At 40.2% G+C, this 24,319-nt stretch overlaps 1 non-coding gene across 1 annotated transcript; it reads right to left on the reverse strand.

The window, feature by feature from the left end:
• Positions 1–2,339: 2,339 nt before the first annotated feature.
• Positions 2,340–2,446, reverse strand: LOC142176827 (small nucleolar RNA R71). Its single transcript, XR_012705634.1, has one exon. It is a non-coding gene; the product is annotated as a small nucleolar RNA R71 (small nucleolar RNA).
• Between the last annotated feature and the right edge of the window lie 21,873 nt (positions 2,447–24,319).

A 24,319-nucleotide genomic window follows, 5' to 3' on the forward strand; every position in this document is an offset into this window, starting at 1 on the left:
CTCTGTTGTCTCTTTCAATGTGAGCTCGTTCATCCGTTTCTTTGTATTCTGAAGTTCTTGAGTTGGTTTACTTGTCGTATTCTCGTGTTATTGTTGTCATTGCTGTTGTATGATGGTAGGCTATAATCTCATATTTTAGTCGCTTATTGCACTCCAATTTACTGCACTTTATTCATTTTGAGTTTTAATTAATAGTGTTTTGCACTTATTGTGTGTTTATGCATTTTAGGAGTGAGATTCCGAGCTATATAGATGTTATGGAATGAATTCGAGTGATTTGGAGCTTTGAAGTCTAAGTAAAAGCCCAAGATATTAAGCCGAAATCGTGTTCGGGGGTCGAGGATCAAGTCTGGACGTCAAAATACAAGAAAAATCCATACTCTGAGAAATCCCCACTGCCGCGGCGTGTGGGGCGCCGCACTTGTGCATTTTTCTACTGCCTGTCAGAACCAACTCTCTGGATTACCCCACTAATGCCCTGCATGGCGCGTCGCCTCATGTGGCGTGCCTGTGCAATATTTACAGAGTAATTTTCCTATTTCGGCTAGGAGAAGGTGATTTCATCTTGGCCCAACCCTACTTGGTATAAATACATGGAAAAATTTTATTTTTTGTACTTTTGACATACTTTAGACCTAAGGAAGTTAAGGAGGAGTTGGAGGAGCAAAAGCACAAGGATTTCATCATTCTTTCCTCACTCAAGACCCGATTTTGATTTGAATTTATGTTTCCCTATACTTTAATTTTATTTGTGATGAATTGCTCCATATCTATGCAGTAGTCCCCTATAGGGTTTGATGGATTTGGATTTGGTGTATTAATGATTGTTTGTGAATTATAACTCTAGTTTTATGTATTGAAGCATTTTTGGATGATTTAACTGTTGCATCTATATTCACTTGTTCATATAATCGAGAGAGGAATAATTTGTGAGATCCTTGCATTATATTGTTGGTTGAGTTCATTATTTCTTCTTAGTAATCGAAAGAGGCTAGTTGAATCATTGATTAAACCTAGTTAGGAAGATAATCGAGAGAGGTTCTCCTAAATACCAATCCACTACGCATTCTTGCATATCTTCACGTACTTAAATTGGTTCATCTTGTGAGGTTAAAACTAAATCGAGAGAGGAGTTTTTGCTGAATGTTTGAACTAATAATTGAGTGAATTCAAGAGACTCACTTGAATATTAGAAGTGAATTATCTAGAGTTAGATCCCGAACAATTATCTTGCACTTATCCTATCAAAACTCTATATTCTTCCACTGATAACTATCTTTGCTTATTCCTTGTTGTGATAGTCATTAGTCAATACCTTTAGATTCTTAGTTAATTTTAGTTATTCATCATATAAATCTCAATTGTTGATTCTCCTGGATAGCAATCAAGCTAGAAACTACAAAAATATTGTTTAACTCCAATCCCCGTGTATATGAAATTATACTAGACTATCTTTGACTAGCGAGCATAATTTAAGTGTGTGTTCCGAGCTCGTCAAATTTTGGCGCCATTGTCGGGGATTGGCAATCAATAGTGTTTGAAATAGTTTGTAGTACTAATTTAGGAATTTTTCTTTTTGTTTTTTGTTTTTCCTTTTTACGTTTAGTGTTCTTTGATTGTGTGCAGGATACAAGTTAGGTTGGTGCATGACTCGAACTTCTGCGGAGAAAGTGCTACCATACGAGTCAGAAATTGAAAAATATCTACGACAGCTAAGGAAGGAAATAAGTCTCACCAAGACATCAGAAAAGGTTGGGCAATCCTCAATCATAGTTATGACTGGAAACAGTGAAGATAATGTGGATTTGGCTGCAAGAGAAGCAGCCCAACAATGAGAACAAGCTGCACGAGATGCAGAAGAAGCAGCTATTAAAGATGCACAGATTATCTACGAAGAAGAGAGGGGTTCTAGAATTGCTCAAAATCAACCTTTGGGTGCAGACAAGTTCGGAAATATAGCTCCCATACCTGGGAGACCACTTGGCGATTATTCTAGACCGGTCTACAATCAAGGATTATCAAGTGTTAGACCACCTCCAATTGCAGTAAACAATTTCGAGTTAAAGCAAGGGTTGCTTCAAACCCTTCAGAATTGCTGTGTCCTCAGAGGGAAGCCAAACGAAGATCCAAATACACATCTAATGGACTTTGAGGAAATTATGAACACCTTTCAATACAATGGCGTATCATAAGATGCATTGTATCTAATGGCATTCCCCTTTTCTCTTAAAGAATATGCAAAGCAATGGCTTCGGAGCTTGCCCACGAGATCAATTAGAACTTGGGAGGAGATGACCAGAAAACTTCTTGATAAATATTTCTCCTCAGCTAAAACGGGCAAGTTTAGAAGAGAAATACATAACTTCTACCAGAAAGAGAATGAAACTATTTTTGAAGCATGGGAGAGGTTTAAGCAGATTGTTAGAAAGTGTCAACATAGCGGAATTGAACTCTGGATGCAACTCTATGACTTTTGGGATGGATTGAAACCGGCCTCAAGTAGAACATTGAGCAATGCAGTGGAAGGTCCATTGATGAAGAAGACTCCAGAGGAGATAGTCACAATTCTTGATGAGTTATCTGAAGATGCAAATCAGTAGCCCTCTGAGAGTGCTGAAAGAAGAAGATCAACGGGTGTTCACCAGGTTGATGCTAACACATCTGTGCAGGTACAACTTGATGCTATGGCCAAAGAGATAAGGAAGCTGACCTTAGCGTTGATACAGAGTGAGCCTCATGCAGCATGTGATATATGTGCAAGAGGACATCCTACTTATGAGTGTCAAGTCTCAACTAAGGAAGTAAATGCTGTGGGAAACTACAATTTTAATGCAATGGGTCAGAGGCACCCTGGTTTTTCATGGAGTTCACTTGGGGGTACTGCAAATGCATGACAACAAAATAACTCTAGACACCAGGGACAAGGAGCTCCAGCATTCCAAAGTCGGTAGAGGCACCAATTTCAGCTTCAACAGCCCATTCGGTAGAGGCTTGAAACTCATAGCGCAGCTATATGGGAACATGGAGCAACTATCAAGGAAATAGGTACTGGTTTTTGAAACGTAGAAAGACAGGTTGGGCAGCTAGCCACTCTATTGTTTGAGAGGATTCCAGGTACTCTCCCCGCAGATACAGAAATGAATCCCAATGAAACGTTGAATGCTGTGACCTTGAGAAGTGGGCAAGTGTTGAAAGATCCCACCCGATCCAAGATGATGTGATACTTGAAAAGAAAGTGGGAAGCAGCTGAAAAATGATGTTGATAAAAAGTGCAAGCATATGCCAGTGCTACCTTTCCCCCAAAAGCTATACAGAGAAAAGCTGGACAAGAAGTTTGGGATATTTATGGATGTGCTAAAACAGGTTCATGTAAATTTACCATTTACAAAATTTCTCTCACAAATGCCTTATTATGCCAAATACTTGAAATAGATCCTTACAAAGAAGAGGAAAATAGAGAAGACCTCAGTGGTCAAGCTTACAGAGCATTGCAGTGCTATATTGCAAACTCCCACAAAAGTGTGGAGATCCAGGGAGTTTTACTATACCTTTCTCATTAAGAACTAAAAATTTTGATAAATCATTATGTGACTCTGGGGCCTCAATTAATTTAATACCTCTGTCTATTTAAAGGAGATTGGAGAGATTCGGTGCCAATATCTTTGCAGCTGGCAGACCAAACGACTTTAATACCCGAGGGGATAGTGAAAGATGTGTTAGTTCAGGTGGATAAGTTTGTGTTTACTGTGGACTTTATAGTGGTGAATATGGAGGAAAGCAAGGAGGTCCCTCTCATCCTAGGAAGACCATTCTTAGCGATGGGTAGAGCTATACTAGATATACAAGAGAGGAAACTCATTCTTAGAGTGGTCGAGAAGACGGTGACTTTTGATATGAATGTAGAAAAGGGGGCACAAAAGGAAAAACTAGTTTCAAGTGTTGAATGGAAAGAGAAGGGCTCAAAAGAGAAGCCTGCATTGAGTGAGAAAGATAAGTGTGGGGTGTACCCCAAAAAGGCTGAAAAGAAGCTGTCGGCATGGATGTGCGCATTAGTCCGAAGGCGAGGAATGGATCCCGACTTCGACTCAAACCCAGACTAGATTTTCAGGGAAGTTTTCTTTACCTTATGCTTTTTAATTGTGTGTCATGGGGACATGCCACAACTTAAAGTGTGGGGTGGGGGATAATTTTTTGTTGTATGTATATGTGTTAGTTTTGTTAGTTGTAGTAGTTGGAAAATTGAAAAAATCATAAAAATTTGAAACAATTTCGATTTTTTCCGACATTGGATATCATTCGACGAGTTTCTTGAGGGATTAAAGTCGAAAGAAAAATACAAAAAGATTTTCTTTTGTTAGGTAGTGTATTAATTCCCCCTTGCTTTTTCTTTGTGACGCGGTTCTTTTCCAAGGATTTTGTTTGAACTGAGTGTAGTTAGTTTCTATTTTTGTTAGTAGTAGGAAACCTTGTGCTATGATTTGAATTGAAAGCAATATCTCCTAGCTTTATTATACCTTTAGAATTGTGAGTGCTTTAGTTGTGACGCTTAGGCTTAGCTTTTGACTCTTGTTTAAGTACCTTAAATTGTTTGATCTTAACTTTGCTTAATTGCTTTGACTAGAGTGTCATGATAATCCAATCTTGAGTGAGTTATATTCCATATGTGTATGAGGTTTTGTGTTATTCGGTGCATTGGATTTGATGTCTATAACTTGCCCTGTGTGTTTGCAAAGCGAAATAGTAGTTTTGTTCAGTCTTGGAAGTGATTTAGGCATTTCTTTGTTGTGCCAGTTATAAGCTAGTACCCACCTAATTGTTATGTATCTTAGTTAAACCCTTTGAGCCCGTAATCTTGTTTCTTTGGTAACCACATTACAAGCCTTAACCAATTGTTTGAATTGACCATCTATTTGAATCTTTTAGCTTTCGTGAGCACTTGAAATTGTTATGAACTTTATAAAAGTTAAAGTGTGGGGTGGTTAATTTGGCTTTTGAGTAGAATTATTGAAATAAAGAGAAAGGTGCATTGTTTTAAAAAAAGTAACAACAACTTGAATTGAATAAGAAAAGAAAAAGAAACATAGTTGTATTGTTGTGAAACAATATTCATTGATAGTGGTAACTCTTGATGTATTTGTGCTTAAAGAAGTTGGGAGTTGACGTATATTTATGTGAAGGTGGAGTTATGGTTTGGCATACGTGTGGGGTTTTGAATTGTTAATTATATGTATTAAAAGTGATTAGGGAGGTGTAGTCACTCTTATATCTCAATGTATCCTACCATCCCACAGCCTATATTACAACCAATTAAAGTCCTACTTGATCCTTGACTGAATGAGCTCAATTAGTAGAGTAGTACACTACGGACAAGCGTATAGTACGTATTTTGTGGCATATGAATGTTGTTTCTTTTAGTGAACGAATTCTTTCTATCTTGAAGTCCTAATTATTCTTAATGTCTATTGTGTGTGGAACTACTCTCTATTGTTGTTTGAGGGCACTTGATTCACGAAGGAAAGGTAATATCGTTGACCTCTATGTTAGAGTAAGTGAGCGGGTTATAAATAACACGTGGTTCTAGTAAGTCAAATCTTGAGGCAAGGATGTTAGGGTATTGTACATAATCTGTTTTAAATATTCCCGGTGTGATGAGTTAGGAGAGTTGTTGAAAGAGGTCGTGTTTATATGAAATGTAGTTTGATTTCTCGAGGATGAGCAATGGTTTAAGTGTGGGGTGTTGATGGTAGGCTATAATCTCGTATTTTAGTCACTTATTGCACTGCAATTTACGACACTTTATTCGTTTTGAGCTTTAATTGATAGTGTTTTGTACTTATAGTGTGTTTTATGCCTTGTAGGAGTGATTCTGAGCTATGTAGATATTATGGAATGAATTCGAGTGATTTGGAGCTTTGAAGTCTGAGTAAAATCCCAAGGGATTAAGCCGGGATCATGTTCGGGGGTCGAGGACCAAGTCTGGACGTCAAAACGCAAGACAAATTCGTACTCTGAGAAATCCCCACTGCCGCGGCGCGTGGGGCACTACGCTTGTGCATTTCTCTGCTACCTATCAGAACCAACTCTTTGGATTTCCCCACTAATGCCCCGCATGGTGCGTCCCACCATGCGGCGTGCCTATGCATTTTTACAGAGTAATTTTCCTATTTCAGCTAGGAGAAGGTGATTTCATCTTGGCCCGACCCTACTTGGTATAGATACATGGAAAAATATTATTTTATGGACTTTTGACATATTTTAGACCTAAGGAAGATAAGGAGGAGTTGGAGGAGCAAAAGCACAAGGATTTCATCATTCCTTCCTCACTCAAGACCCGAGTTTGGATTGAATTTATGTTTTCCTATACTTTAATTTTATTTGTGATGCATTGCTCCATATCTATTGAGTAGTTCTCTTTAGGGTTTGATGGATTTGGATTTGGTGTATTGATGATTTTTTGTGGATTATAACTCTAGTTGTATGTATTGAAGCATTTTTGGATGATTTAACTGTTGCATCTATATTCACTTGTTCTTGTAATCGAGAGAGGCATAACTTGTGATATCCTTGCATTATATTGTTGGTTGAGTTCATTATTTCTTCTTAATAATCGAAAGAGGCTAGTTGAATCATTGGTTAAACCTAGTTAGGAAGATAATCGAGAGAGGTTCTCCTAAATACCAATCCACTACGCATTCTTGCATATCTTCACGTGCTTAAATTGGTTCATCTTGTGAGGTTAAAACTAAATCGAGAGAGGAGTTTTTGCTGAATGTTTAAACTAATAATTGAGTGAATTCAAGAGACTCACTTGAACATTAGAAGTGAATTATCTAGAGTTAGATCCCAAACAATTATCTTGCACCTATCCTATCAAAGCCCTATATTCTTCCATTGATAACTTTCTTTGCTTATTCCTTGTTCTGATAGTCATTTGTCCATATCTTTAGATTCTTAGTTAATTTTAGTTATTCATCATATAAATCTCAATTGTTGATTCTCCTAGATAGCAATCAAGCTAGAAAGTACGAAAATACTATTTAACTCCAATCCCTGTGGATAAGATATTATACTATACTATCTTTGACTAGTGAGCATAATTTAAATGTGTGTTCCGAGCTCGTCATTGTACCCAGTATTGTTGAGTTGAGGGCTATGCGTGGTTGTGGTATTGAAACTGTTTTGAGGAAATGTTGTGGTATATGGGCACATGTTGTGAAAGTCATTTTATTGTGTTGTTATGTTTTGGCACACGCGGTATTGTTGAGAGGATTGTCGGGGTGTTCGCACATAAGTTGTCCGTACTATTGATATTTGCATATGCGGCGTGACAAGGCGGTCTATATATGTGGGTTTGCGCATGTGGCGAGACAAGGTGAGAATATTATTATGCGCGTGCGGCGAGACAATGCAGGCATTTACTTTATTATTGCGCACGTGGAAAGACAAGGTGGGCTATGTCAGGGAATGATTTGTGATGACTTGTGATGTCCTGGGGGCTTTGTTATTGTTATTATTTGTGTAGTGGTGTGCCTACCCTGTGTGAGTCGTGCCATGTACATTTTGTGGTGATCGTTTCTTATGTGCCATTCATTGTCTCTTCTCTTACTTGTTGACTTGAATTGTGGTAGAACAATTACACAAGTATACACGTAAATAAATCACCCATATAGGTTGAGAAGATGAATCCTAATGTTATTAACCATTTACATGTACTCCCGTGTACTTGCCTTCTATGTGAGAGTTACCCCGTTGGCACGTGAGTTGTTCGTGCAGTCATGAGTCATTATTATTGTTAGCGCATGAGTGGTCCATGCTAATATTAAATATTGTCACTCTCTTGGCACGTGGTCGTTCGTGCAGTTATGAATTTGTAATGTGGGCACAAGAGGCCAAGTGATTAGGGTTCAAGAATTGGGACCCGTGAATTGTGATTTTAAGGTTTGGTATCTCGTGGAAATTCCTAAATAGATCTGGTGTAAAAGCGGTTGTTCTTGTTGAGTTGTTACTTGTTTTCCTTTAGTTGGTTTCATTGGACTTAGACTGTGTCCAACTTACTCTACAACATTACTATCGGTTTGCTTCTTGTTGCTAATTGTTGTTTCTAGTGTTTCATTGCGAGTACTGTTTTGTCTTCCTTACCATGCTTAGCTTTATATTAACATTGGTTCCCCGTTAGTTCTACATTTTTACTTGTTCAGATTGTTTAGTCCAGTAGGTGTCTTGACTGTCCCTCGTCACTACTCCACCGAGGTTAGTCCTGATACTTACTGGGTACCGCTGTGGTGTACTCATGCTACACTTTCTACACATTTTTGTGCAGATCCAAGTATTTCGGAGTTGGTGATCAATAGCCAGCTATTCAGGTTTTGTTGTGGAGACACAAGGTCATCGCATTCGCAGGCCTCGGAGTCACCTTCTGATATTGTACTTGTACCGTTTATTTCTATTCCGAAATAGTTGTATTTAGGGAATTTTCTAGTAAACTCAGTAGAGCTTATGACTTATACTACCGATTTTGGGGTTGTTGGCTTGCATGAAAATTTCCATATCGAAATTCATAATTGTTGGTTAAAGTTTTTAGTAAGTGTTAGGCTTACTTAGTCTTAGAGACTATGTGCCGTCACGACATCCTATAGAGAGAAATTAGGGTCGTGACATATATCCCTCTCTCTCAGAGGGAAGAGTTACGGGGTCGGTTCGAGTGGCTCCAGCAGGGTCAGATGTCTGTGACCGACTATGAGGCGAGATTCTCTGAGTTGTCTCGCCATGCACTTATGATACTCCCCACTGATGCAGAGAGAGTGCGAAGGTTTATTGCAGGTTTGCACTATGGTATCCAGGTCACTATAGCCCGAGAGGTTGAGGTGGGGACTCCTTACGAGCAGGTTGTGGAGATATCTCGGAGGAACGAGGGTATTCGTCAGTAGGGCCTAGAGTAGATGCCGAGGGACAAAGAGTTTTAATATTCTAGAGGGTTCAGTGATGCTCCGTCTGGGGGGCAGACGTCAGTTTGTGAGGGGTCAGTCAAGTAGGCCCACATATCCAGTGTTGCTGCCTTCTCGAGGTGCTCCAATGAGGCCCTATTTAAGTGCCATTCTAGAGAGCTCCTACCGTCCACCGGCTATTCTAAGTTCCTCTAGTGGGAGTTCAGGTCCCCGGAGGCAGACTCAGGGTCAATCATCTTCCGCACCCAGAGGTTGTTTCGAGTGCGGGGATCTTGGTCATGTGAGGAGATTTTTCCCCAAGCTTCGGGGCAAGACAGTACAGCAGGGTCATCAGCCTATATTTACCGCATCAGCTGCCGCACCAGCTGTGCGGCCACCCAGAGGCGGAGGGCAGGTGGGTAGGGCCTAACCTAGAGGTGAAGGCCAGTTAGGTGGCGCTCCAGCTAGGTTTTATGCCTTTCCAGCCAGTCTAGATGCAGCATCCTTAGATGCCATGATCACAAGTATTATTCCTATCTGCGGTAGGGATGCTTCAGTACTATTTGATCCAGGGTCTACGTATTCATATGTTTCATCTCTGTTTGCTCATTTTCTAGGTGTTCCTCGCGAGTCCTTGGGTACTCCTGTATATATGTCCATGCTAGTGGACGATTCTGTTGTTGTGGATTTAATTTACCGGTCCTATATCATGACTTTCTGTGGTTTTGAGACTAGAGCGGATCTTCTGTTGCTCGATATGACTGACTTTGAGGTCATCCTGGGCATGGATTGGTTGTCTCCGTACCATGTCATCCTTGATTGCCATGCCAAGACTGTTACCTTGGCAATACCAGAGTTGCCTAAATTGGAATGGAAGGGGTTATCTGTGAGTGCATCTAGTCGGGTTATCTCTTTCTTGAAGGCTCGACACATGGTCGAGAAGGGTTGTTAGGCTTATCTTGCTTATATTTGGGATACTGCTATAGAGACTCCGATGATTGATTCAGTGCCCATGGTCCAGGAGTTCTTAGATGTGTTTTCTTCTGATCTACCAGGCATGCCACCAGATCGTGATATCAATTTCTGTATTGATTTGGCTCCAGGTACCCGGCCTATCTCTACTCCACCGTACCGCATGGCTCCGAAAGAGTTGAAGGAGTTGAAAGACCAGCTTGAGGAGTTACTAGCAAAGGGGTTTGTCAGACCGAGGGTGTCACCTTGGGGTGCACCAGTGTTGTTCGTGAAGAAGAAGGATGGGAATATGCAGATGTGCATTGATTGCCGCTAGTTGAACAAAGTTACCATTTAGAACAAGTACTCGTTGCCGCGTATTGATGATTTGTTTGACCACTTGCTGGGTGCGAGGGTGTTCTCTAAGATTGACTTGAGATCGGGGTATCATCAGTTGAAGATTCGTGATTCAGATGTTCCAAAGACGGCTTTCCGGACTAGATATGGCCACTATGAGTTTCTAGTGATCTCCTTCAGCTTGACCAATGCCCCAATGGCGTTTATGGATTTGATGAACCGGGTGTTCAGGCCATATATTGACTCATTTGTCATCGTCTTCATTGATGACATATTGATCTACTCGCGTAGCATGGAGGAGCACGAGCAACATTTGAGCGTGGTGCTTCAGACCTTGTAAGAATAGAAGTTATATGCTAAGTTCTCTAAGTGCGAGTTTTGGTTAGATTCTGTGGCATTCTTGGGTCAAGTTGTATCAGGCGAGGGTATTAAGGTAGATCCCAGGAAGATCGAGGCAGTTCGGAGTTGACCTCGTCCTACCACAGCGATCGAGATCAGGAGCTTTTCGGGGTTAGCAGGTTATTATCGCCGGTTTGTGGAGGGCTTCTCATCTATTGCAGCACCTTTGACTAGATTGACCCAGAAGGGTGCTCCATTCTGATGGCCCAATGATTGCGAGGCGAGCTTTCAGAAGCTCAAGGCGGCTTTGACTACAACACCAATTTTAGTGTCGCCTTCCGGTTCAGGGATATATACTTTATGCAACACTTCACGCATTGGCCTGGGTTGTGTATTGATGCAGGAGGGGCGAGTTATTGCATATGCTTCACGTCAACTGAAGCCCCATGAGAAGAATTACCCCGTACATGATTTGGAGTTGGCCGTCATAGTTCATGCTCTCAAGATCTGGAGGCATTATCTTTATGGGGTGTCCTGTAAGGTTTACACAGATCATCGCAGGTTGCAGCATTTGTTCAAGCAGAGGGATCTCAAATTGAGGCAGCGCAGGTGGCTCGAGTTACTAAAGGACTATGATATTATCGTCTTTTATCATCCGAGCAAGGCGAATGTGGTTGTGGATGCCTTGAGCCGAAAGGCTGAGAGTATGGATAGTTTGGCATTCATTTCAGCGGAGGAGAGGCCATTGGCTTTGGACATTCAGTCCTTGAGCACTCACAGATTTTCGTGAGCTCCTCGTATATAATAAAGTATCTTCCACCCCTTCCACAACTATTTAGATTTTCAGAGCCCAACCGAGTTCTTGTATGCATCGTCACTCAGTCTTCATTATTCGAGCAGATCAAGGCTCGTTAGTTTGACGATCCGCACTTAATGGTTCTTAGGGAGACGGTACTACAGGGTGGTTCCAAGGAGGTTACTATCGATGAGGATGGTGTTCAATGACTCCAGGGTCGTCTATGTGTTCTTAATGTTGATGGATTGAGGGAGAAGATTCTAGAGGAGGCACCTAGTTCTTGGTATTCTATTTATCTAGGTGCTACGAAGATGTATCGCGACCTGAGGCAGAATTATTGGTGGCGACGGATGAAGAAGGACATAGTTGAGTATGTAGCGAGGTGCCTAAATTGCCAGCAGGTTAAGTATGAGCACCAGAGGCCAGTTGGCCTACTCCAGTAGATGGTTATACTTGAGTGGAAATGGCAGCGCATCACTATGGACTTCGTAGTTGGGTTTCCGCGGACCTTGAGGAAGTTTGATGCAGTTTGGGTCATTGTCTATAGGTTGATCAAGTCGGCACACTCTATTCCAGTTGTGACTATGTATTCTTTAGAGAGGTTGGGCCAGATTTACATTCAGGAGATTGTTCGGTTGTATGGTGTGCCTGTTTCCATCATTTCAGATAGAGGCCCCCAGTTTACTTCGCACTTCTGTAGAGCAGTCAAGAGCGAGTTGGGTACCCGAGTAGAGCTCAACACAACCTTTCATCCGCAGACCGACGGGCAGTCGGAGCAAACGGTTAATATCTTGGAGGATATGCTCAGAGCATGTGTGATTGACTTCGGAGGGCAATGGGATTGATTTGTGCCTTTGGCCGAGTTTGCTTATAACAACAGTTATCAGTCTAATTTTGAGATGGCTCCATTTGAGGATTTGTATAGTCGGCGATGTTGTTCGCCCATCGGATGGTTTGAGCCCGGCGAGGCTAGGATATATGGTACTGATTTAGTGAAGGATACCTTGGAGAAAGTGAAGTTGATTAAGGAGTGACTTCACACAGCACAGTCAAGATAGAAGAGTTATGCGGATCAGAAGGCGCGTGATTTATCATTTATGGTGGGCGAGAAAGTTCTCTTGAAAGTCTCGTCGATGAAGGGAATCATGAGGTTCAGGAAGAAGGGCAAGTTGAGTCCAAGGTTTATAGGTCCATTTGAGGTGTTGAGGCAAGTTGGGGAAGTTTCTTATGAGCTTGCTTTGCCTCCCAGTCTATCGGGAGTTCATCCAGTTTTCCACGTGTCTATGCTCCAGAAGTATCATGCCGACAGGTCGCATATGTTAGACTATATTACGGTTCAGCTAGATGAGAGCCTTGGTTATGAGGAGGAGCCAGTTGCCATTGTTGACAAGCAGGTTGGCCAGTTGAGGTCCAAGAAGATTTCTGTGGTAAAGGTTCGGTGGAGGGGTCAACCAGTCAAGGAGGTGACTTGGGAGACCGAGGGGAACATGCGGAGCAGATATCTACACCTATTCAGAAATTCAGGTGTGATTCTAGACCCGTTCGAGGATGAACATTTATTTAAGAGGTGGAGAATGTAACGACTCGACTGTTCATTTTGCTTTCTAGATCTCCGTTCCCCTAATTAAGACTCCTCGTATGTGCTTTTACTATTTTATGACTTGCGGAGATGGTTAGTTCGGGTTTGGAAGGGTTCGGGTTGAAATCGGAACACCTAGTTCCTTAATAGTGGCTTAAAATGGTTAAGTTTGACTTGAGTCAACGTTTTGAGTAAACGACCTCGAAACCGGGATATGATAGTCCCAATAGGTTTGTATGATAATTTTGGACTTTGGCGTATGTTCGGATCGGGTTCGGCGCTTAATATTGAAATTTGGCGCATTGAAGGTTTTCAAGTTCTTTAAGTTTGGTTTGGAGTAGGTTTTGGTGTTATCGAGGTCCGTTTGGGATTCCAGGCCTGGGAATAGTTCCGTATGATGATTTAAGACTTGCACACAAAATTTGGTGTCATTCCGAGTAGTCTAAGTATGATTCGGCACGTTCGGAGCAAGTTGAAAACTTGAAGTTCATAATTTGATTCAATTTTGTTTTGGGGTGAGATTCTTTGTTTTAATGTTGTTTTACATGTTTAAAGAGTTTGATCAGGTCCATATTATGGTTATGTACTTTTTAGTGCATTTAGACTGGGTCTGGGTGGCTCAGGTGAATTTCGGACCGCCCGGAGCTAAGTCCCAAAAATCTGGTATGCTGGTTCTGGTTTCCTTCTTCGCGATCGCGAGGGCTGTGTCGTGTTCGCGGAGAAGAAAATGCGAGGGAATGAGATTTTCTCTACATGTTTGCGACCCCTTTCCCACATCCGCGAAGGTGTGGGACCTGTGGACTTCGCGTACGCGTAAGAGGGCACGCGTACGCGTAGGGAGAAAGGCCTGGGGGATGTGAGCTAGTTCCTCTTCGTGTTCGCGAGCTGGACCCCGCGTTCATGAAACTCAGGCTTGTCAGCCTTCATGTTCGCATGTGGGTCCTCGCATTCGTGGTGACCTTTTTCCTGGGCCTGGGCAGCTTGCCTTCACGATCGCGATGGATTTTCTGCGATCGCGAAGAAGAAATGCCTGGGCAGTGTGTTTTAAAAATCGGGACTTAGGCCCATTTTCTTCATTTCTCTCACTTGTTGGTCGAATTTAGAGCTCTTTGAAGAGGGGTTTTCACCTAGCACTTTGAGGTAAGTAATTTCTATACAATACGAGTTTAAATCACGCATTATGGGTAGATTTTAACATAGAAATTGTGAAAATTTTAGGAGATTATTGAAAAACCTAGGTTTTGATAAAAATGGGATTAAACCACAAAAATGATTATGGAATTGGGTAGAAAATATATATTTGAGTTCGTGAGGTTATGGGTAATATTTATCTTCGAAAATTTTCGGAATCCGGGCACGTGGGCGGGGTGGATTTTAGGAATCTTCCAATTTGGATTGGGTAATTACTCTATTAGCTAAATTATGAACTTGTGAGTGTATATTGATTAATTTATATAATATTTTGCTAGCTTCGGATTGTTCGGCACTAAGTTGAGGCTTTAGGGTGAGTTTGTGAGCCGAAAAGTGAGCTTTGAGACGAGGTAAGTCTCTTGCCTAACCTTGTAAGAGAGAATTTACCCCATAGGTGTTTTAAATTACTATTTGCTTCTAATTGCGGGTTATATGTATGCACGAAGTGACGAGAGTCCGTGCGTAGCTACAAATCATGCTTATGTCCGGGTAGTTTTAGGACCCTATCATGAAATTACTTGTATTATTTGCACTCTACTTGTTAATTTAAGTACTTAAATTATATTAAGACCTGATAAAGGATTCGTAAAGACTGAACTTCACTTACTTTACATTTTGGCGAGTTACTTGACCGTTGATTGAAATTGTGCATCTTGCGTGTATTAGTCTTGTGATAACCATTAAATCGAATGTTCGTAGAGTATTCTCTCTTCGTGTGGAGCGGGACGAATACCTCGGTAGTATAATAGATGTATCTATGGTTCGTGTCGGTCGATCCTCGGCAGTGTACATATTATTCTGGATCGGACCGTATGACCTCAGCATAAATCGTGCGTGATAATGCCCGGAGTCCGATTTAACTTGATATTATTTTTATGACTTGAGAAATTATAATTAACATGATGGCCCGTAATTGTTGAAGTTAGTATGTGTCAGTGGAGATTCTAAATTGACTTTTAGTTTAAGAATCACTCATTTACTGTTTATTGTGTTATTATTATTATTGATGTATTCCATGCCTATTTAGAATTTCCGTATTTTATTTATTGGCTGATAGTAAGTATCGATGTCGACCCCTCGTCACTAATTCTTTGAGGTTAGACAGGATACTTAATGGGTACATGTTGTTTATGTACTCACACTACACTTCTGCACTAATCGTGGAGGATCTGAGGCAGGTGCATCTGGCAGTCATTCAGGCGCACACCTCCGTTACCTCGAGGCATAGTGGTGAGGTGATCTCTGAATCCCTTTTGTAGCACCCGCAGTCTCTCTTTTGTATTTACTTTCTATCTATCTTATTTCAGACAGTAGCATAGGTATTTTTTTATATTCTACTAGTCGCTCATACACTTGTGACACCGGATTTTGGGAACATTCTAGTAAACACTTTGTGATTTTGAGTATTTATTTCACGGTATTTGCTCTTTCATCAGTTTACGCTTTACTTTACTATAATTTCCCACTTCTTATCTACTTAATAAATAAAAAATCAACTACTTTGAAATTATTAAAAAGAACAAATAAATGTCTAGTTCATCGTTGGCTTGCCTAGCGGTGACGTTGGGCGCCATCATGGCCTATAGGGGAATTTGGGTTGTGACAGTATGTTGTGGAAGTTTAGTTCTGTCATGACCTCAATTTCCCCACCGTAGAATGCCGTGATGGCACCTAGTCTCTAAAACTAGGTAAGCCTAACATATGCTGATTATTACAAAACTTTAGCTATTTAACTATAATACATTAGGTAACAACTGATACCATATAGCTGAGCAACCGTCGATCAAACAATCTCAAGACCGGTAGTACAAGTCATAAGCTTTTCTAACAGTCATTAGAAATAATAACACATCATTATCCTGAAATAATAGGAAACAATGGAAACAAAATACAATAGAAGGTGACTTCGGAGCCTGCGAACGTCAAGCATGTATACCTTGAAGTCTCCAGCCGCGCAGATATAAGTCTCAAACTAACTCGATCGTAAATACCTGAATCTGCACAAAAATGTGCAGAAGCGTAGCATGAGTACACCACAGTGGTACCCAGTAAGTATCAAGCCCAACCTCGGTAGAGTAGTGACGAGGCTAGGTCAAGACACCTACCAGACGTGTAAACTTGTACAGGATATAACTTAAAGCTAACAATGGAAAGAATATCAATGTAAGGCCAACAATAGAAGGATCACAAATTTACAACCAACAGTGAAAATAATAGAAGCACGAATAGCAACCAGAAGTGAACGAGTAATAAAGAAACGGATGACAACTCAATCAGTCAAATCGTTCCTAATGCACAATTTACAACAAAACTTACCCGAGGTACCACTCCTCATAATCTCAAATCATAAGTCACAACTCTCAAATCTTACACGTATGGAACCTCATGCCCGCATTTTTCCAAATCACTTTCGCACGGCAAAACCCACGCGCTGCCACGTACATTGTATCCATGTCAAATGCTAATTAAAATGTTCAAGAGATTTATTTATATACGATAAGGCATAATAACAACCTTGAATAAAGTAGAGAATCAAATGAGAAAAATGATTTTATTTTAGACATTATTTGGGTGAAGAAAATAACATTTTCAAATAAAATAAAGCATCAAATAAGCTACTGAATTAAATATAAAATTTGTTAAATTAAAACATAATAATGATTTTTAAGTAAAGTAAAAAATCAGTCAGACTAAGAAGTTTAAGTTGAGAAATCAAGTAAAGTGAAATATGACAACTACTAAGAATAATAAAGTACCGAATGAAACGACGAGTTTAACTTAAGAGTCACATAAGGTAAGCATGAAAATAATTATTTTATTTAAAACCGTTATGTTACCAACAACCCAGCAGGGCATGAGATAATGACTCTGCGCATTTAATTTCAACTTGAAAATCAATTCACTAAGTAACCACGGAAGCACAGATTGACACCTTTAAGTACTACAACAGTTCACGTAGGATGCATGACTCATACAATACATAACAACAACAACAAATATAACACACACAATCCGTCTCAGCGCGCAACCTGATCCCACTGTATCATTATTTATCAATATCACAATCCCCCCTTATTTCACCCGTTGCGTCGTGCAACCCGATCCCATCGTATCATCATTTATCAAAATCAAAATCCTCTTTTATTTCACCCGTTGCGGCGTGCAACCCGATCCCACCGTATCATCATTTATCAATATCATAATCCTCCCTTATTGCACCCATTATGACATGCAACCCGATCCATAAGCAATTTAAATTAACAACAACAATCCAGTAACTCAATTTACAAGAATTTCTACAATCAAAGAGTATGAGTATACGTCAATAAAGGAGCCACGTAATAATCAAAGGAATGCAACAAATATTACAAAAACAACAGGACAACTGAAGCACGTGACAACTAAGGTGTGCAAGTATAACAATTAAGGCAAGTATCAGATGAGCACAGAGTCTTGGAAGGGACTCAACAATTAAGAGGTAACGTGACAATAAGGAAGGCAATAACTTCAACTAAAGCATATAAGGGAAAAAAAACAAGTAAGAGGTACAATAAGTTCTTACAACGTCAAATAGAGCATGTAAGAGTAGATTAACAATGGGGGACATAACAAGTCATGACAATTCAATTAAAGGCATGGAAAGAGTCTAGATAACCTACACCGGTCAAATACCACATATAGTTAGTGTACCCACTCGTCACCTTGCATACACAGTTTTCACATAACACAAATAACACAATCAATTTGAATCCTAAGGGGTAGTTTTCCCTACACAAAGTTAGACAAGATACTTACCTCAATTTGGCCAAATCAATACTCAAATTAGCTTTTCCTTTACAAATTTACCTCCGCTCGTCTCAATCTAGCCAAAGACAACTTAAATACATCAAACAATACAAGAGAAACAATTTCAATTAACAAAGCTATGATCTTTATATAATTTCCAAAAACTCAACAAAAGTCAACCCCGGGCTCGCCCAGTCAAAACCCGAGTCCAAGGGTAGGTCTTGCCTATCCATAACCCCACGAGTCCATATATGTGTTTTGTTTCTATTCCGAATCTAATTCGACTCTCAAATTTCAAATTTTCATTTTTCAAAGCTTTTACAAAAATCCCCAAATTTTCTCATAGATGCTTATGAATTTGATGTTAAATCTAATATATAATCATGAAATAAAATTAAAAATTGATTAAAACACATACCCAATAGTTTGGTATGAAACTATCTTCACAAAATCGCCTCCTACCGAGTCAAGGGTTCAAAATATGATAAAATGAAGCCAAATTTGGAATACTCAGCTATAAACCAGTTGCAGATGTCGAATCTGCGACATGGGCAAAAGAGGACATTACTTCGCAAAAGCGAAGCTTGAACAACTCTGCTCATATCGCAACTGCGATACAACAGGTCGCAAATGCGAAGATAGGGCATTTTCAAAAGCGGCCCAAATGTTCGCAAAAGCGAACTACCAACTGCCCAGCTCACCATCGCATTTGCGAGGCTGGCTTCGCAAATGCGAAGCCTGCCAGTCCCCAGCCTCTTCACAAATGCGATCACAATTCCGCAAAAGCGGTAGTATCCAATGCGACCCTCAACTCGCAAATGCGAAATCAGAACACCAGCAAATCCGAACCTTCTTCCAAACACTCTAAAATGCGTAGGAAACTCATCTGAGCCCTTGGGGATCCAAACCAATCACCAACACAAGTCTAAAAATATAACATAAACTCACTCGCGCGATCAAAACACCAAAATAACGTCTAGAATCATGAATCGGATGCCAAAACGCATGAAAATCACAATGAACTTCAAGAACTTCTAGAATTGCAACCAAGCATCCAAACCACATCAAATCAACTCCAAATGACACCAAATTTTGCAAGAAAGTTCCAAATGACGAAACAGACCTATTCCATGTTCCGGAATTGAAATTTGAAACCGATAGCCTTAAAGTCAAACCATGGTCATACTTAAAAAAATTCCAAACCTTTAAATTGCCAACTTTCGCCAAATTATGCCGAAACTCTATAGAAACATCCAAATACAAATTCGGGCATACGCCCAAGTCCAAAATCACCATCCGGACCTACCGAAACTATCAAATCTTCGATCTGAGGTCAAATACTAAAAAGTCAATCTTGGTCAACTCTTTCAACTTCAAGCTTCTTAAGTGGGAGTACTCCTTCAAAATCTATTCTGGGTAACTCAAAAACCAAATACGACCATGCACGCAAGTCATAATACACTATGTGAAGATACTCATGACCTCAAACTGCTGAACCAGACGCAATTGCGCAAAACGACCAGCCGGGTCGTTACAAGTTCCATTATAATAGGACACTTTATTGTGGATTTGAATTCAGTTAATTTGATTCAACAGGAAAATAGCAATACGATTTGTTTCTTTTGTAGGTTTTATTTTATAGATATTTAAATTAAAAAATAATAACAATAACTAATTACTAACTAATTATGCCATGTGGATTCTTTCAAGGCTACCACTTGACATAATATGGAACATTTTTCTTTGGCTTTTAATAATACAAGCAACTTACATGTAGCTTGGCAAAGTACCTTTGTAAAGAAACTTGCTAAAAACTTCGCGAACAATTAATAAAATCATAATTTTACTATATCACTACTAATTAAAATATTGGAAAGTAAACTGAAAATGATTAGTAGTTATATTTAACAATAAGGTCGTGATGGCATCAAACGCCATCGTCAGATAAGCCAACGATGCTTAATCAACTTAGCTACTCATTTTTATTATTATTTTTGAAATCATGAATCCCATTAAATAAGTAGAGTAAGGTCTGATACTCGTGGAAAACCCGTGATTGTTATTTCCAACTTCTGTATAAAATATAAATTACAAGATGAAATGATAATAATTTCGTGAACTACAATAATGAACATCCAGTAGGAACCCCCAAAATTCGATGTCACAAGTGCATGAACATCTACTAAGGAGTACAACAATAATACAACATCTGTCTCGAATACAAGTTAGACAGGTGATTATAAATAATTCTGATGGAGACTCTGTATGCTGCGGACCGTAACATGGAATGCAGCTCAGCGTAAAGTCCCCTCAATAGTCGCGCCCTTGCGCCCAAAAGACCACCAGACATATATATATATATATATATATATATATATATATATATATATATATATATATATATATATATATCTATATATATACAAAAACGTGCATCAAGTGTAGCATGAGTACGTAAATCAACGCGTACCCAATAAGTATCTAGCCTAACCCCGAAGAAGTAGTGATGAGGGGTCGACACCGACACTTACTAGAGGTCCAATAAAGCAGTATGCTAAACCCTAAGCAAATATGAATCACAACAGTAATAGTAGGATGAAACGGTAACCAACATAATATTTCAAAATTTCTTTTAACGATATAAACTCCTCAGTCTCGTATCCTATCTCAACAGCTCGAAAAATATCAAGTGCCAATATCAAATGAATAAGAAATACCATATAAAATACAGGGCATCAGTGGGAGGAAAATCTCGTGAATACTCGGACTGCTAGTGATATAACGTACAATTATGCTGAGGTCGTAAGGCCCGATCCCATAAGGAATATAATACTGCCGAGGCGAACGGCCCGATCACATAATAATGTGTACGCTGCTGAGAGTCGAGCGGCACGAACTATAAATACATCTATTACACTGCCGAGGCGTATTACCTGCTCCCATAAAAGTGTGGAACAAAATCATACCGAGGCAAACATCTTGATCCTATGTGTACACTGTCGAGGGTCAAGCAGCACGAACCATAGATGCATCTATTACACTGCCGTGGCGAACGGTCCACTCCCATAAGAGTGTGGTACAAAATCCTACCGAGGCGAACGGTCCCATCCCATTAGAATAAGAAGCTTTAACGGGTCCTTGACCCCACTCACGAATATACGTGTGAGTTATGAAATTTAAGGAAAACTTTACAATGAGTACGCACAATGCGGGAAAAATTCATAAGTGAAGCATAAAGTATTCCACGGATTATCAAGTAGCTCATCACATCTCTACAATAGTGAGTCTATCACCCTATGCAAGTCTAGTCTCAAGTCGTAACGCGAAATAAAGGAATTAAATGAGAAAAGATAACTCAAATAGTACAATTATAGCATGGTGTGATCCTAAGTCGACCCGAACATAATCAGGAATTCTAGCATACACATGCACACCCATCACCTCATACGTGCGTAGCTCCCACAACCTGTAGCACATAAGAATATAACACCTACGGGGTAAATTCCCCCTCACAAGGTTAGACAGGAGACTTACCTCGCTCTAAAGTTCCATAACCAACTCCAACGCCTCTCTAACACCTCAAACCAAATGCCCATCGATCAGAAACTAGTCAAACAATCATGAAAATCAATAAAAATATGCCCCAGCCTCATAATTAATTAATTTATAACAATTCACAACTCCGCTCGAAGAGTTAACAAAGTCAACCCTCGGGCTCACGTGCTCGGATTCAGAAAATGTTCGAAGATAAACTTTACCCATGACCTCACGAACTCAAATATATTATTTACTCCTAATTCCATTTCCAAAATCGTGGTTAAAATCCATAAATACCAATTTCTATGTTTTCTCTTGAAATCCCATAATTTTTAATGTATTTACAAGCCCAAATTCGTATATTTAACTCATAACTTGTATAAACTACTTACCTCATGAGTGAAGAGGAAAATGGCACTCCAAAATCGCTCCAAGGCCGGCTTCCATGGAAGAAACAAAATGAATACGAGCCAAACCGACGTACATAACAAGGCCCTCTACCCAGCGATCATCGCTCCTGAGAACGCATTTGCGCCTCTGCGAGAAAAATCTCGCTCCTGCGAAAGTCCATTGCCAGCAGCCCATCCCACCTGCAGAAATTCTTCAACTCCTGTGCAATTGCAGGTGCGACACTACCTCACGCATCTGCGCATTTCCCTGCACATACGGAAGTGGCATCGCTTTTGCACATATGCATGTGTGCTGCTCCTCTTCGCTTCTGCGACCACACGCCCAGCTCGTCCAGCTCGCCCAAGTCATTTCTGCGAGCTTCATCTCGCTTCTGCGAAGTCGCTTCTGCGAACAAGGCTTCGCAGAAGCGGTTGCACCAGCAAAACAAAAATTCCAGCATTTTCAACAAGGCTCAAATCGATTCAAACCCCGTCTGAAACTCACCCCAATCACTCGGGGCCTTAACCAAATATACCAACACGTCCCAAAATACGATACGAAATTAGTCAAAGCCTCAAATCATGCCAAACAATATCAAAACTACGAATCAATGATCGAAACCTTTCTTTAAACTTTCAAATATTCAAACTTTGCCGAACGCGTCCGAATTACACTTAAACATCCTGGAATAACACCAAATTTTGCGTGCAAGTCACAAATCACGATACGAACCTATTCCAAGGCTTGAAACCCCAAACAGACATCGATAACACCAAATTTCACCTCAAACCAAACTTAGGAAATTCTAAAACTTTCAAAATGCCATCTTTCAACAGTAAGTGCCGAAACGCTCATACACCACCCGATACTCAAACGGAACATATGCCCAAGTCCGAAATCAAACCTTCAAATCCCAATTCCGAGGTCTTTTACTCAAAATTCAAACCTTAGTCAACTCTTCAAACTTAAAGCTTTCGAATTTAGAATTTTCTTTCCAAATCAACTCCGAACTTCCCAAAATTCAATTCTGACCACACGTACAAGTCATAATACCTGAAGTGAAGCTGCTCAAGGCCTCAAAATGTTGAACGACGCGGTAGAGCTCAAAATGACTTGTCGGGTTGTTACATCCTCCCCCATTTAAACTTACGGTAGTCGTCGAACGTGCCAAGAACTATTCCGAAGTTGTCCACAATCATTGTTTAACACCTAGTGCACCTACCCGTGCGACCACAACCCATGTGAGCATATTTGCTTGAGCCAGACTAAAGATCCTCCCTTTTATTTAGTCAATAAGCCTCAGAACCAAATTCCAACATCCAGAATTCTCTACAAGACCTAATTCTAAAATACGAACACTGTATTAATCTCTACACGCTGAACCCTTACATGATCATGCACCCATGCTAACATCACACAAACATATAAACCCGGTCACAACTCTCACAATACTGCAACGATGAAAGAAATGTGCAGGAACTCATATTCACCTGCCAAATCAATAACTCACGGAGTTTCTCCTCTTGACAAGAACCATTACCTCATTCTGAACTAGATAGTGACATTCTTTCTTTAATATAACTTACATAAATCTGACCGCACTGATTTCAGGTCCAATAACCTCGTCTCACCCCAGTACAAGCTGCTCAGACAATAAGCTACCTCAAACACTAACCAAGATCTTATATGACGTCGTAAATGCGCCGACAAGCTACAACTTGAATATGACACATAAGGAGGAAAGAACTCTGGGAAAGAACTACCCAGCCCGCTTAACGAATAAAACGGTCGAACAGATGCTATGAACCCTTCTTAGAGAATGAGAAAGAAAATACACAATAATAGATATAGGGAACCGTATTCAACATCTCACTGTTGTGACTTCCAACCCGATCAACACATGATACCGTTGCAGCATGCAACCCGATCCAAACAACATACCCGTGGTGGCGTGCCACCCGATCCATACATAACAATAAATAAGGTAATATCCATTAAGCCATAATGCTTATACCTACGAAATACCCAAATATCGGCCACAAACGCGCCAAGTGCGAAAACACAACCTTGGGGAGACGGATAGCTCCACGCGCTACAAAAGCTCAAGCACGGCTAAAGTGCAATAACAACAAGCTATACAAGACCACAACACACATGCGAATAATCAAGTCGTCTCACAACCCACATGGCATAATATAGTATTACAAAGAATAGTTGATGACAGGATTAACATCCAACACCCGAAGACTCATCCATAAGCAGCGCTATGCTGAATGAACACATCTGAGCTGACCTAATATAGAGCACAGATTCCCATAAAGTCTACTAGCAAACCTCAAGACGATTACGATCATCCCACACTGGGCCTCTAACCCTCCAAGGATCCATAATGACCATATTCATGACACATAAGAACAATAGTCAAATCCGGAACAAACTCCCATAGTCCACAACCAAAGGAATAAAGCA

Source organism: Nicotiana tabacum, chromosome 22, assembly GCF_000715075.1.
Source record: "Nicotiana tabacum cultivar K326 chromosome 22, ASM71507v2, whole genome shotgun sequence".
Lineage (NCBI taxonomy): Eukaryota > Viridiplantae > Streptophyta > Magnoliopsida > Solanales > Solanaceae > Nicotiana > Nicotiana tabacum.